The 12,825-nt window shown below is 44.6% G+C and overlaps 1 non-coding gene across 1 annotated transcript; it reads left to right on the top strand.

Moving 5' to 3' along the window:
* Positions 1-12,092: 12,092 nt before the first annotated feature.
* trnak-uuu (transfer RNA lysine (anticodon UUU)) lies at positions 12,093-12,165 on the top strand. Its single transcript has one exon. It is a non-coding gene; the product is annotated as a tRNA-Lys (tRNA).
* The last annotated feature ends 660 nt before the right edge of the window (positions 12,166-12,825 follow it).

Genomic DNA, 12,825 nt, shown 5'->3' with positions numbered 1-12,825 from the left:
ATTCAGAGTGGAGCTTAAGAACGCAGCGAAATATCCATTCAATCTAATTGTTAAATTAGTGAAATCATAGAAAGAGCTGAAGGGTTTCAAGCACTAGAATTAAATCGCATTTCATTCTCCATCCCGTACACTTCCCAGGGCATGGAAAGTACATTTTATATTAGCAGCACAGAGTCCTGAAATGATCTGAAATCTGATTCTGATATATTTTATTGACAATCTTTCCTATTGAGGCAGGATTTACTCTGCAGACGACACATGAATTGTTGCTCGAAATGGCGGCTCTAAAGAGCTCAGCTGGACTTCAACCAATTGGCCACCGGGCAAAATTTGAAAAGCTGGTAATAAAAGTAGCTGCTGTGGGCCTGATCAGAATGGATGCAGTCCACATAAATGGAAAAGGAGAGAGCGAGGGAGAGAGAGGGAGAGAGAGAGAAAAAAAATGACAGAGAGTTAGAGAAAGAGGGAGAAAGAGACAGAGGTGTGGGAGAGAAAGAGAGGGAGTGGGATAGCGAGACAGGGGAGGGAGAGAGAGACACAAACAGCGGGAGAGAGAAACAGAGAGAAGGGGAAAAAAGAGAGAGATTTAGACAGATGGGGAGAGAATACAGGGACAAAAGAAATATAATGATTAAAAAAGCGCAGAAAAATTTCAGACAGATTCACATAAAAGCGAGGGTGTGTGTGTGTGAGAGAGATAGTGAGACACAGAGAGAGAGAGAAACAAAGAGGGAGAAAGACAGAGCTACTCGGCAAAGGAGAGATATAAAGACAGTTTGTAAGAAAGGAGAGAAAAATAAAGAGAGAAAGAAAGAGTGAAAGAAATCATCGATATAATGAGAGAGAGCAAGCAGGCATGGATGGAACGACAGAGAGAGACTGACAAAAAGTTACAAAGTGATGGAAGTAGAAGTGGAAAAAATAAGATAGAAAAACAGGCAGAAAAAAAAAAGAGACAAACGATATAAACAGAGAACAGACACAATGAAAGACGGACAAACATATATAGTGACAGGAGGGTAGAGACAGGAGTGAGAATAGAACACAGAAAGCATTCAATAACCAAACAAACTGTGTAATCAGCCTGGAGTGTGTGAGAGTGCTGACCAGCAGAACAGCAGCAGATGAAGCAGGTCAGACAGTTCATGTTTGTTCTGGGGTAACACTCTTGTGGATTAAATTTTGACATTTCTAAAGGTGATGCCTGTAGGCTGCACAATAAAGTCCCTCAGTCTCGTGTACCTGACACTGACCATTACTTACTGCAGGAGTTTCCCAGCTGCTCTGTGTAGTGAAAGATCATCGGATGAACGAAAGCCTGAGAATAAGTCAGCTTCAGCATGTCTGAAGGAAAAGGATTGTTAAAAGGTGGAAGGGTTGTTAAAATGATTGATAATAACACATTATGAAAGATCACACAGCAGAGGATAGATCACTATAGCAACAAGAACGATTCCAGGAGGGCTAGAGGTGGTTTGAAAATCTACGGAATTAACTTGGTTCCGTTGTGGACACTGAGAGAAAACAAGTGAAGTGTCAATCAATCATGGGTTTTATTTGTAGGAACCTTTTGTTGATAAGCCATCGTCCCAGAGATGTGATTCTCTGTTAAAAAGGTCTTTAAAAGCTGGGCAGAAGTTGAGTGGGGAGAGACACAGATCCACCACTCGGGCTCCAACCTCACCTTTCGCTTCCTGTCAGCACCACCTCACCTCGAATTTTCCGGACTGCTCGCTACCTCCCAGCTTGATGCCTCGATGCTGGTTTACCGATTGCCTGTGAAGCAAGTGACCTGGATACAAGAGAAAGCCACGCTACACGACAACATTATCCATCAAAATACCTGGAGACTTGCTCCAAGTTTGAGCCAACCACAAGGAAATAAATTTCGTTACGGACTTAGCCTAAGATCGGCATTGGATTTCCAAACGGTTACGTATTTTTGGAATTCAGAATGTGTTGTTTTATTGGTGTTAAAGCAATTTTAATTCGGGCATAAACCCAAGGTGTTGTTTAAATTCTAATCTCAATTTTTCTGGTTTATTAACATTAATAAATTATTGTTTTCTTCATAAAACCATAGTTTGTGCCTGAAGTTTTTTCAGGATAAAGAGCCCGTTATTTAAATATGAAACTAAACCTTGTGGAGATAAACAGTCATTGCCGCAAATTAAAGTGTGAAATCACTTTGCACCTTTTTGCTCCTCCATCTGTACCATGTGTAACTTTCCCAGTGAGCTGCTGGATTCTGTAATAAATCACAATGTACTCTTACCCCTTCTGCTGTGTCACTAAAGTGCTCTGTATCTGTTACAAATACTGTTATTGTTTCAGATTAAAGAAAAATATGAATAATGGAGAAATTAACCAAATCCCAGATCAGAACGACATTCAGATTGAGTCCAATTTTACTCTGATTTATTTAGTAGAAGCTACAATTGCAAACTCTATTCAAAATGGCTCATTGGACCTTTCCTCTGAATGTCTGGTCTCTCCTTCTCTGTAAGAATTAATTCCAAATAACCAAATGTTAATCCTTTTTTGCAGAAGTTCACATTTTGGTCTTTATTTCCCTCACTGCACCGCTGTCTTTGTGTTAAACACCAGCTAGTGCCAGTCTCACACAGTTTGTATCTTTAACTATAGTGCAACAATGATTTAACAGGAACACCAAATGAACCCTCTCCTTGTCTCTCACCGTAACAAGCTGCTCCTCAGTGAGATGGATGCCTTATTAACGGCCATTATGTTTCAGGATCAGGACGGCCATTTTGTTTAAGCTTCATTGCGGTCAATTTGTTCCTGATCACCATATTGCCCCCATTAAGTTCGCCACCTTGCGCCTCAGTTAAATGGCAGCCTTGCCCCTCAGTAAGATGTCCAGCTTGCCCCTCAGTACGATGGCTGCCTCACTGGTGTCCATTTTGTTTCAGTTTCATGGCATTGAATTTGTTGTTCACAGATTCATGGTTTCATGGTGACTATGGCAGAAGAGGAGGCCATTCGGCCCACTGTGCGTGTGCCGACTCTTCAAAAGGGCTGTCGAATTTGTCCAATTTCCCCCTCTGCTCTTTCCCCACATGCTTTATGGAGGCTTTATAATAGTAGTTGTATAATCGAAATACATGTGTATGTATAGATGCAAATTGATGTTGTAATAGTTGCTATAATATATAAATAAAAGTTGTTGTTGTCGATAAAGATTGTCTCTCAATCTTTTACTCTTTGGATTCTTCTCCTTTATAAACTGGGCTTTGTTTCTGTGTCAATGAATGTTGCTGAGAGATTGTCCCTGTAACTGAGTGAGGGATCATGCTGTTTATTAGGTTTCTAAAAAAACTATTTTGCTTTCGCTGTTTTAAACGTCATGAATTTGTTGGAACTATTTGGCTAATTGGAAAAATCAACAAACTGTAAGTTGCCCACAAACTGCAGGCTTTATGTCCACTGCTAATTAAAGTAAGAGAAAAGAGCAAAGGCAAAGTTCGTTCACCTTTGCAAACTACAACAAAACGGGTGAAGCAGCAAAAAATGCCCAGGCTTTTTTCGGCTGCTCCAGGAACAGAAGATCAAATGAGCACAGGGGTAATTTGGACCCTGCAGCAAACACTAACCAGGACAGACAGACAGACCAGCACCTTTCAGGGGATGGTTGGGGGATGGTGCTTGAGGGAGTGAGGGAATGAGTGCCAAAGCAGGAGAGAACACGCAGCAAACTTGTATTAGAGAGAGAGAAGCAACTTGTGCTCTTCAGTCTGCCCTGAGTGTCTTTCTCTCTCTGTCTCTCTCTCTCTCTCCCAGCATTTCTCTCTTTTCTTCAGATTCTCTGCTTTTTAACTGGGGAGTTTGTTTGTCAGTGGTGTTTGCTGAGAGATTGCCTGCCTGTGTAATGGAATGAGTGAATGACTGTGTGTGAATATGTGTGAGTGAGTGAGTGTGGGGGAGCTCTGGGCTCTTGCTGTGCCTTTTTAATCACTTGCTTTGTTTACAATCAATTCCTTTTCACAATCTCTCTCTCCAGAGGAATTTGTTTGTGGAAATGCTGTAACATAAAGATGTGGAATGAGAATGTTTTGGAGGAGGAGTATTCCTTGTACAAGAAGCTTTCTCTCCACAGGGGACTGACCGAGGCCTTCACCAGAGGCTGCAGGCAATGGGGCTCACGTGAATTTTGTCTGGATCACTATGGGATCAATGGGTCACGGTGGGATCACTAGGAACACTGTGGGATCACGGGCTGCTGGTGGATCACTGGGACACTGTAGGCTCACTGGGACATTGTGGGATCACTGGGACACTGTGGGATTATTGGGACAATGTGTGATCATTGGGTTGCAGTGGGATCACTGGGACACTGCAGGTTCACTGGGACATTGTGGGATCACTGGGGACACTGTGGGATTATTGGGACAATGTGTGATCATTGCGTTACTGTGAGATCACTGGGACACTGCAGGTTCACTGGGACATTGTGGGATCATTGTGTTACTGTGGGATCACTGGGACACTGTAGGTTCACTGGGACATTGTGGGATCATTGTGTTACTGTGGGATCACTGGGACACTGCAGGTTCACTGGGACATTGTGGGATCACTGGGGACACTGTGGGACCAGTGGGACAATTTGTGATCATTGGGTGACTGTGAGATCACTGGGACACTGGCGGCCATTTTGCTTAAGATGGCCGCCTTGCTGGCCGCCATTTAGTTTCAGCTTCGTGGTATTAAAGGAGAGATGTCTTTACTCATTCTATGTAATATATAAATAATATAACACACGTTATTTTATATACACAAGTTGTTGAATACAAAGAAAGTCTCTCAAACTTTTACACAAATGCAGTTTGGATACTGGGACCTCTGGGTGTACCGTGAAATCACTGGGTGCGCTTTGGGAACACTGGGTGCACTGTGGGATCATTGGGATCATTTTGAGAGCACTGGGACACTCTGGGATTACTGGGGCACTTTGGATCACTGGGTCACTTTGGATCACTGGGAGCACTGCAGGATCAGTGTGTCCCTCTGCGATCACTGTGGGATCACTGGGTGCACTGTGGATCACTGGGACACTGTGCATGACTGGGGAACTATCACTGGGTGCAATGTGGGATCACTCGGTGCACTGTGGATCACTGGGACACTGTGGATCAATGGGGCACTATCACTGGGTGCACTGTGGGATTTTTATTTCATAGTTGGGCCGAAAGGCACTGTTTACCTGCTGTACATTCGATGTAATTCTATGTAGCACACGAGTCGTTGTTGTTGTTGTTGTTGTTGTTGTTGCTGCACAAGAGACTGTTGACAAAAATGAAAGCGCATGCAACTTGAGGCAACATATCGACATGGGTAGAGAATTGGTTGCGAGATAGGAGACAGAGAGTAGGGATAATGGGTCCATACTCCAATTGGCAGCATGTGACTAGTGGTGTCCCCCAGGGATCTGTAACTGGGGTCTCAGCTTGTCGCCATATTTATCAATGACTTCGATGAAGGAACAGGGAGTAGTATATCCAAGTTTGCTGATGACACTAAGTTAAGTGGTAGAGTCAGTAGTGTGGAATGCGCATGGAAAATTGGAAAGGGACATTAATAGATTCAGTTAGTGGGCAGAACGATAGCAGATGGAGTGCAATGTGGGGTAATCCACTTTGGACCGATGGTCAGGGTATTTTCCAAATGGGAAGAAGCTCGGAACTGTGGAGAAGCAGAGAGAATTAACGGTTCATTTACTTAAATCAGTAAAAGCCAACGGACGGGTCCAAAAATAATTTAAAAGGCTAACGGAGTGTTAGCCTTTATCTCAGGGGGCTGGAATATAAAGAAGTGGAAGTTATGTTCCAGTTATATAAAGCTCTGGATAGACTGCGTCTGGAGTAACTGCGTTCAGTTTTGGACACTGCACCTCAGGAAGGATAGATTGGCCTTGGAGGGGGTGCAGAGCAGATTCACCAGAATGTTACCGGGGCTAAAAAGGTTAAATTATGAGGACAGGCTGCATGGACTCGGCTCGGATTCCCTCGAGAAGAGAACATTGAGGGGCGGTCTGAGCGAGGTGTTTAACATGTTTAAATGATTCCATAGAATAGAGAGAGAGAACGAATTTCCTCTGGGGAATCAAGAACGAGGGGGACATAACCTTAAAATTAGAACCATGCCATTCAGGTTCGAAATCAGGAAGCACTTTTTTACACAAAGCGCAGTAGAAGTCTGGAACTCTGTCCCCAAAAACATGTGGATTCTGAGGGTCAATTGAAGCTTTCAAGACTGAGATCTATAGATTATTGTTGGTTTAGGGTATCGAGGGATGGGGAGCAAAGGCGGGTTAATCGATTTGAGGTACAGATCATCTCTGATCTAATTGAAGGGCGGAACAGGTTCAATGGGCTGAATGGCCTCCTCGTGTTCCCAATGGAAATGTTGAGAATATGCTTTGTTGAGGCTGTCACGTCTGGGTCAACCCCTGTCCAAACAAGGCAGGCCACATTTGGGAGTTTAATAACATTGAAATGAACATTTTTCTTTTGTGACTTGTGCAATTTCGATCAATTGAATAGTTATGAAAGAGAATCAATGCAGTCATTCTAACTTCTGGCTGATGATCAGAACAGAGGTTTCTGCAGTGTTGTGGTTATCATGTTCGCCTCACACGCGAAAGTTTCCCGGGTGGAAACATTATGTTGGGGCAATTTTTTTTTTCACTGTGAAATACCCGGTCCTGTTAAATTGAACACAAATTCGTGGTCTCACGAGCACTGAACATTTTAAACCGAGCCCTTAAAAATACAGTGTGTAAAATGAGAAGGGATAAAAAGTTCATCGCACAAAATAAATTATTAAAGTTTTCCAACTTCCCTCAGCAGCCTTTCGTTCTGCAAAATAACGATATCGGTTAATTCATGGTGATTAAAACAAAGATTGTTTTAATGAGGAAGTTCGTTCGATGAATGTGTTCAAAAGTTGCTTTCCTGACCGGGAATCGAACCCGGGCTGCGGCGATAAAGGCGCCAAATTCTAACCACTAGACCACCAGGGAGCACTATTTCCAGTATTATCAGATGTAACATGGATTTTCCTTTCTCTGTGATTGAGCTTTTAATTCTGTTTCGCTCCTTATTGCGAATATTCCCGTGATTAAATAAGAATAATGCACAATAGGCTCATGAAAACCCAGGGAGGTAGCATCCCGCTCACCGAGCCTTTATGGCAGCATTTATCTTACCAAGCACTGGAGTGAGTGAAACTGTCTCCGGGGCGGTCTCAGTGTGGAAAGGAATGCGAGTGAACGAGTTATTTGTCGGTCAGGATGGCCGAGCGGAGTAAGGCGTTGCGTGCAGGTTGCGGTCTCCGCTGGAGGTGTGGGTTCAAATCCCACTTATGACAGTGGTTATTTTGACTCCTATTTCATTTGTTGCTTGAGCTGCAGTTGAATTATCGGCCCAGTTGATTTGCTCTTCCCGCAACAACCAATCCGGTCTCCATCCACGGCACGTTTTGACGCCCACCGTCTCATCCCCAAACCGAGCTTCAAACGAAATTATGCTAGAAACACAAGGCGATAATTCAACAACTATGGAGAGAACAGACACTTGGGGAAATGTACCATCGGTAGAGGAGTAGGCCATTAAGCCCCTCCAGCCCGCTCCGCCATTTGATAAGATCATGGCTAATCTGTGGTCTAACTCCATATATCTGCCTTTCGTCCACATCCCTTCATACCTTCGGTTGGCAAAAAGCTATCTATCTCAGATTTAAAATTCGCAATTAAGCTAGCATCCATCCCCGTTTGGGGAAGAGAGTTCCAAACTTCTATCACCTTTGGTGTGCAGAAGTGTTTTCTAATCTCACTCCTGAAAGATCTGGCTCTAATTTTTAGACTGTGCCCCCTGGACCGAGAATCCACAACCAGCGGAAATAGTTTCTCTCTATCCGGAAAATGTCAATGACACAGTCAATGGAAGGTGCAGTTCAAGAAGGCGGCTCACCAGCACCTTCTCAAGAACAGTTAGGGATGTGCAATAAATGCTGACCTTGCCATTGACACCCACATCCCATGAATGAAGACAAAAAAAAGTCGCCTGCATGGCAGAGTAATTTCGTGCTGCTGAGCGACGGGAAGAATGAAACCATCGGCTTCAGTCCTTTGAACGAACTGTATACACTTGCCGTCGAGCTCAATCCCCACTTGGTCCTCTGCCCCGAATATCCACTACATCAGAAAATCCTCCATAACATAGAATCTCAGCATGGAAACATCACAGAAGGAGGCCATTCGGCCCATCGTGCCTGTGCGAACTTTTTGAAAGAGCTATCCAATTAGACCCACTCCCCTTCCCTTTCCCCAAAGCCCTGCAAAATTTTCCCCTACAAGGATTTACCCAGTTCCCCTTTGAATGTTATTCTTGAATCTGTTTCCACCACCCTTTCAGGCAGTGCATTCCAGATCATGACAACTCGCTGCGTAAAAACATTCTCCTCATCTCACCTCTGTTGCCAATTACCTTTAACCTGTGTCCTCCGGTTACCATCATTTCTGGCACTGGAAATATTTTCTCCTTATTTATTCCATCAAAACCGTTCATGATTTTGAACACCTCTGTTAAATCTCCCCTTAACCGTCTCTGTTCAAAGTGGAACAACCCCAGCTTCTCCAGTCTCTCCACCTCACTGAAGTCACTCATCACTGGCACCATTCTAGTAAATCAACTCTGCTCCCTCTCCAAGGCCTTGACATCCTTCCTAAAGTGTGGTGGGCAGAATTGTGTCGTGGCCAGCTGGGGCCTAACCAGTGATTTATAAATGTTTAGCATAAGTTCCTTGCTTTAGTACTCTTGGCCTCTATTAATAAAGTCAACGATTCCGGATATTTTTTTTTACAATCTATTCAACTTGTCCTGCCACCTTCAAAGATTTGTGTGCGTATGCCCCCAGGTCGCTCTGTTCCTGCAACCCCTTTAAAATTGCACCATTTAGTTTGAAGAGCTGGCACAGGCACGATGGGCCGAATGGCCTCCTGTGTTTCAATTATTCTATGTTTTTGATTACACCTCCATGCAGCGCTTTGGGATATCCCCCAGAAGTGGGAGTCAGCAGTTCACTTTCTCCCTTCACACTTCCATCTGACCTGGGCTGGACTGAATAGATGTTTTCGTTGTGTAATGATTATCATGTTGGCGTCACACACGAAAAACTCCCGGTTTAATCCCGGGTCAGAAACAATTTGCTGGAACTTGCTCCTCACAAACTTCCAGGGGCGAGCTTTCTCTCGTGCAAATTGGGCTGCAATCCTTTCACATTCAACAACGGCTGCTCCAGATTCCTGGTCTCATAAACACTGAACACTTTTAAGCAGTGCGTAAAATGAGAAGGGATGAAAGTTACAAAAGTTAGCGTAGTTTCGACAGTTACTCGGCAAACTTGTTAGCATTTCATTCAGTGCGAAACAGAAAGTTGTGGGTTTATTAATGGTGATTAAAAGATTCACCTTTTTTAAAATTCGTTCACGGGATGTGGGCGTCGCTGGCGAGGCCAGCATTTATTGCCCATCCCTAATTGCCCTTGAGAAGGTGGTGGTGAGCCGCCTTCTTGAAGCGCTGCAGTCCGTGTGGTGACTTTTCTCCCACAGTGCTGTTAGGAAGGGAGTTCCAGGATTTTGACCCAGCGACAATGAAGGAACGGCGATATATTTCCAAGTCGGGATGGTGTGTGACTTGGAGGGGAACATGCAGGTGGTGTTGTTCCCATGTACCTGCTGCTCTTGTCCTTCTAGGTGGTAGAGGTCGCGGATTTCGGATGTGCTGTCGAAGAAGCCTTGGCGAGTTGCTGCAGTGCATCCTATGGATGGTGCACACTGCAGCCACAGTGCGCCGGTGGTGAAGGGAGTGAATGTTTAGGGTGGTGGATGGGGTGCCAATCAAGCGGGCTGCTTTATCTTGGATGGTGGCGAGCTTCTTGAGTGTTGTTGGAGCTGCACTCATCCAGGCTAGTGGAGAGTATTCCATCACACTCCTGACTTGTGCCTTGTAGATGGTGGAAAGGCTTTTGGGAGTCAGGAGGTGAGTCACTCGCCGCAGAATACCCAGCCTCTGACCTGCTCTCGTAGCCACAGTATTTATATGGCTGGTCCAGTTAAGTTTCTGGTCAATGGTGACCCCCAGGATGTTGATGGTGGGGGATTCTGCGATGGCAATGCCGTTGAATGTCATGGGGAGGTGGTTGGACTCTCTCTTGTTGACTTGAATTATTTTGTGCAATTAAGTGAACTGTTTGGTAAAAATAGACTCCCTGACTGGGAAGCGAACCCAAACCATAGTGATGATAGTCCCGAATCTTAACCACTGGAGCACCAGCGAGTTTTGTTTACAGCATTATCAGATTTAACGTGGATTTCCCTTTCTCTGTGATTCAGCTTTTAACCCTTTTTAGCTGCTGATTGCGGATATTCCCGTGATTAAATAGGAAAAACTACAATAGGCTCAGGAAAACCCGGGGAGGTTGCATCCCGCTCACCGAGCCTTTCCAGCAGCATTTATCTCACCAAGCACTGGAGTGAGTGAAACTTTCTCCGGGGTGGGCGGGGGGGGGGGGGTTCTCAATGTGGAAAAGGTGGCGAATGAAGGAATCGTTCATCCGTCAGGATGGCCGAGATGACTAAGGCGCTGCGTTTACGTCGCAGTCTGCTTTGGAAGCGTGGGTTCGAATCCCATTTCTGGCATGGGTTATTTTGACTCCTGTTTTATTTGTTGCTTGAGCTGCAGTTGATTTTTCGGCCCAGTTGATTTGCTCTTCCCGCAATCAGGAACCCGGTCTCCGTCCACGGCAGGTTTTGACGCCCACCGGCTCATCCCGAAGCCATTCGAAGTAAATGCCTTCCATGACTGCTGCTTACAAATGTATTTACATGTATCTGTATTATTTATTCACTTATTGGGGTGTATATAATGTCAATGTATTTTCTGGATATTTATTTCTCTATGTCTTATTTCTTATTACACACAAATACATAACACAGATACACAGCGATATAATGATAACCACCACACAGTTACACCCAAATGTATTTATAAGTGTCACAGATGCAATCATATATATTTATAACAAGATATATCATATTGTAAAAATAATTAAAATAAATTTATAAATGGCACACATAACATAAACACTCACTTTGTAAAGAAGCATGACATCCATTTGTACACATCCATTGTTTAAATTTTCACACCGTCCTGTTCGCAGTCCTGAACAAAGTCCACACACAGAAACTCTCAGCGTTTTTTCAGATGCTGCCCGCCCTATTGTGCATTTTGAGCAGTTCCTTTCCTGTGATGTGATGATTCTGGGTGCCGGGTGTGTGTAATTGGATTTGCTGCAGTCGTGCTGCCGCAGACAGGTGAAAGCTGCTGCTGAGGCTGCCTGATACCCGGTGGGAGTGGGCGGGGATTTGGTAATCTGAAATAAATGAAACGGTGTATGAGAAACTTTCAAAAAGGTAAACATCCAAATCTTTGCTATCAGACCTTGTAGCGCAACGGTAGCGAGTCTGACTCCAGATTAGAAGGTTGTGTGTTTAAATCACGTCGGGCTCACAGTTGTCCTTAGTGTTGTTAGGAGGCTGGATAATACCCGCTTCCTTATTACAATCCCGTTTTCACAATAAACAGAATCCTGCTCTGAATTTCGCCTCACGAGTTCCCCACTGTCAGGGAGAGAAGCGTCTGATTCCCTCATTTATTTATTGCAAGAAACATAAACAAACACAATTATTAATTCAAAATCAGCCTGCAGCTCCACACGCACAGAGATAAACACAGCCAGAGAGACAGACAAACACCGGGAAATAGACAAACCGGTTTCTCAGAGAATTGCCTGTACCTCCACGGTCGAATGTAAGGTATTTTGTTGTTCGCTTTCGTTCCACACCTTGGAATTCAGGAGAATCTGGTACATGGTTTGTCGGACAAGGCACGAGCGCGATGGCCCGAATGACCTGCTTCTGAGCTGTATCCTTCTCCGATTCAGAACTCAGCCCCTCACGGGGAGCCAGCAGCTGCCTCGCTGCAATAATCGACCAAATTGAGCCATTTCAGCAGGCCCGGCTTGTTCAGTCGGTAGACCATGAGACTTTTAATCTCAGGGTCGTGGGTTCGAGCCTCATGTTGGGCGAATTCTGTTTTAAACTTTCACGCTGCTTTCCCGAGTGAACCCTCCGCTTGCTTCACTGTCAGTGCAAGAGACGATTCTGTCAGTGCCGCCTCGTGTGCAATGGTCAAAACTTTAAAAGGAGCAGAAGGTTATTTGGGGTTCAGATACACAAACCTCTCTGATGACCCTGAAATTATGTCAGAGGTTGCTGCCTCACCAACATCTCTTGCTCTCTGACGAGGCACTTGCTCCAGTTTCAATTTACAAACTGGGTAAGTTGGTGATCGGGTGCAGGAGAGCTAGTTTGTGATCTGAGTTGGAGAGTCAGCGGCCCCGGGTGAGACAGAGAAAAAAAGTCAGTCCAGGCCCGGCCCCAATCTGCGGATGTGGAACAAAATACGGGAGGAGAGTGCAGTGTGAGGTCCCTGTCAAACCAACTGCCCGAACAAAGCTGGCCACAGTCACAGAATCAGAATGGCTACTTCCTGAGGGGGGAGGCCGGTTCATGTGGAAAAGGATCCGGACGAGAATGATCTGATTCATAAGGTTAGGGGAGGGAAATTAGGGAGCTCCTTCGGAACGTTAATGACTTGAAAATGAAGACTTTTTCCTGTGTTGCTTGTGTGGTTTTGATGAATGAAATGTTTGTAAAAAGGCATCCGTGGAGAAGGATTGAGAGCT

This window comes from Heptranchias perlo, unplaced genomic scaffold, assembly GCF_035084215.1.
Source record: "Heptranchias perlo isolate sHepPer1 unplaced genomic scaffold, sHepPer1.hap1 HAP1_SCAFFOLD_47, whole genome shotgun sequence".
In the NCBI taxonomy this organism is placed as follows: domain Eukaryota; kingdom Metazoa; phylum Chordata; class Chondrichthyes; order Hexanchiformes; family Hexanchidae; genus Heptranchias; species Heptranchias perlo.
This window is presented reverse-complemented; position numbering and strand designations above follow the sequence as displayed.